At 32.0% G+C, this 3,004-nt stretch overlaps 1 long non-coding RNA gene across 1 annotated transcript; it reads right to left on the reverse strand.

Moving 5' to 3' along the window:
• Positions 1 to 568: 568 nt before the first annotated feature.
• On the reverse strand, positions 569 to 2,998 carry LOC134264595 (uncharacterized). The gene is made up of 3 exons (XR_009991565.1): positions 2,811 to 2,998; positions 1,692 to 1,841; positions 569 to 1,398 (listed from the first exon to the last, which is right to left on the reverse strand). It is a non-coding gene; the product is annotated as an uncharacterized LOC134264595 (long non-coding RNA).
• Positions 2,999 to 3,004: the final 6 nt, after the last annotated feature.

Consider the following 3,004-nt stretch of genomic DNA (forward strand, 5'->3'; position numbering starts at 1 on the left):
TCAGAGTTATATTCATGCAAGTATTGACTATTTTTATTACTTTACAAGTACTAATATTTGCCTCTTGTTGAAATTGAGTTATGAAACTTCATCAATCATTCATAAAAAATAAGCATAAATATCACATAAATTGAGTACAGTACACTTTACACTCAGTATACTAAGTGATACACTGTATCATGTCAATTAGAAATATTATACTGTCTCTTACTTTGCTGTTCATTGTACTAAGTGGACAGAATTAAAACACAATTCTAAATAAGCTCACCTATAGATTAGTTGAACCTCAGTAAACAGATAAAATCAAAAATAACTTATATCTATACACTGTAGTGTATTGTATGAAGTACTGTAGATTCCTTATTTTTCGCGAGTATTTATTATTGTGAATTGGTTCTTCAAAGTCAAATCGCGAGAATAATAATTCGCGAATGGACGTTTGATTGAGAGATTTTACATAGATTTCAGCACCATAAATATAAAGGGAGTGATTTTATTTAGCGTGTGGTGCTTCTCGCGAAATTAAGCGATAATTAATTCCACGCGTATATTTAGGAATCTACAGTAAATAATGTGAACAGTTATGATAAGAACCTTGAAATTCAAAACCCCAATCTCTTAAAATATTCCACATTAATTTCTATGGATCTGATACATTCTACAATATGGTTTTCTTTGATGCAGACTTTGCATACCTTTTAGTTTTACCATAAATAATGTACATCCAGAAATTAAGATGTGATGTATATAAATGTATATATTCAAGACTGATAAATGTTTATATATACTGATCGATGGACATGTACATATGTTCTTAATATACATTATACAATACCGTTTTTGTTTTAAATCACATTAAAAGATGAGGCACTGAGTAAAGCAACAGTGTCAAATAAAATTGAATATAATCAATTGATGTTCCCTGTTTATCCATAACCATGGTTATCTTAATTTGGAATGTTTATTACAATAATTTTAGTCACATTACTGAGCACTGGGATTGTGAACAACCATTCATCACAGTTCATAGATAAATTAACCCAATTCATCACAATACATAAAGTATTCATCACTAATTGAAGCAAGTCTGGCACATCTGACAGCCATTTATAGCTAGGAGCTTATCCACTTCAAAGTGTCCTACTCAACGTCACAGTTTCTCTAAGCTAAACACTCATCTAAACATAGGGATACACATCCAGGATATCTGGGACTGTCAATTCCGACTAGCAAACACACTCCCTCTCGAAATGATTCTGTTTGGAGCTGTTACTTTACACCCCCTTGGTGGGTTTTCTAGTGTCATCTTTTCTTGGCTTTTTCCTGTATTTGTAACTGAAGCTGTCTGTTCTCCTGTGAAAGCCTGGCTATTTCTCCTCCTAATGTATCCAAGCTCTCCTGTAAATGTTTAAACTTCAGATTCAGTATTCTGATTAGACTTTATTTAGAATCATGTAGCAATTCTACCATTTTGCAGAAAGTAAAATTTGAAATAAAATTTACTTTACAGTATGATAAACTGTTCAAATCAAATACGAAATACGCTCATTTTTGTTATTAAAAAGTCTGTTATGTTTTTACAACACCATAAGTTTAAATTGTTTAGGTTAACTCATAATATGTGCACAATAGCCTCTTGTTCATTCTGAAGCAAAAAAAAAAAAAGTCAAACACATGAGTGTAAGCTCTACCTTCAGAGTGATATTCTTTAGTAGGGTGTCTTCTAGAACAGCCTGTAACTTGTGGTTGATTTCTAAAGAGAGGTCAAGGGTCATTGCACTGTCTGTCTGGTGAGAGCTGTACAGAGATCCCATAATGCTGTGCTTCTTGGACAACTCCACCTACAAGCAAGATTTTATAAATATTTCTGCTAATTTCACCTTAACAATATTCCTTTTCTTATGATTAAGAAAGTTTTTATATACACTTTAAACCTTTACGATTCCAAATAAAATATCTCTTGTCAATGTGTAAATTAATATTCACTTCATACTGTAATGAATCTTAATGAAAAATGTTGGCATTTTCTCCCTGAACTCTTTAGTGTTCTAATTACAGTACACTTTTTCTCCATTGTTTGGTTAAAAATCTTCCACATCTTAATTTCTTCAATAATAAAAACCAAAAACTATTAATCGTATACTGTTATATTTACAATGGACACACCCATGTCTGTACATGTATTAACTACAAACATGTACATGAACATTTTTATACAAAATCTGTTATTATCATGATATGAATACTTGATGCCAGAATTAACATGACAGAACACAACATCAGAGATCAAATACAGCTTGACCAAGACAAATCTAAAGTAGCATATTCAAATATTAAAAAGGTGCAGTAATACACATTGCCCTCAGCTAAAGAAAAATTTGTCACTTTAACTACATATAAATGGACATGTATCTTACTCACTAAATGTTTCTTAATACATGTGCATGATAAAATAAAGTGCAAGTTTATTTCTTTACAGCTGGACTAAGCTAAGTTATACATATAAGAAAACCCAAACTATCCAGTGTTGATCAGCTAGGCTTCTACTCAATGATACTTTTCCTGTTTATATTATAAAATGCCAAATACATGTAAATAACTAATCCTCATGCAATGGAGTCCAATCTTAAATGAAGCTTACCAACCCTTTGTTTAAAGTCTATTTCAGCTTAAGAGTTTTTATGTGTAATTCATGCATATTCATTAAGGACAAATATCCAATCAGCTGCTAGATAGAGAGAGCTAGAAGATCCACACACCATTTTCACATTGACATTTGGGAGACGAGTAAAACAAGATAGAAAGCATACCTGGGATAGCTCCCTGTGGTCCAGCTACAGAAAGAATCAACAAACAAAAGCTACAGGCCAATGAAATTACAGGTTAAAATTATGGATGAAATCATTCAACCAATCAGATCTCAGACTTTTGGAAAATGTGAAAACCAATAGCCAATGAGATAAGACATAACAAGCCATGCATACATGTAGGTACACCTCAGCAC

This window comes from Saccostrea cucullata, unplaced genomic scaffold, assembly GCF_032062105.1.
Source record: "Saccostrea cucullata isolate Sc308-1 unplaced genomic scaffold, CSIRO_AGI_Scuc_v1 ctg629, whole genome shotgun sequence".
Taxonomy (NCBI): domain Eukaryota; kingdom Metazoa; phylum Mollusca; class Bivalvia; order Ostreida; family Ostreidae; genus Saccostrea; species Saccostrea cuccullata.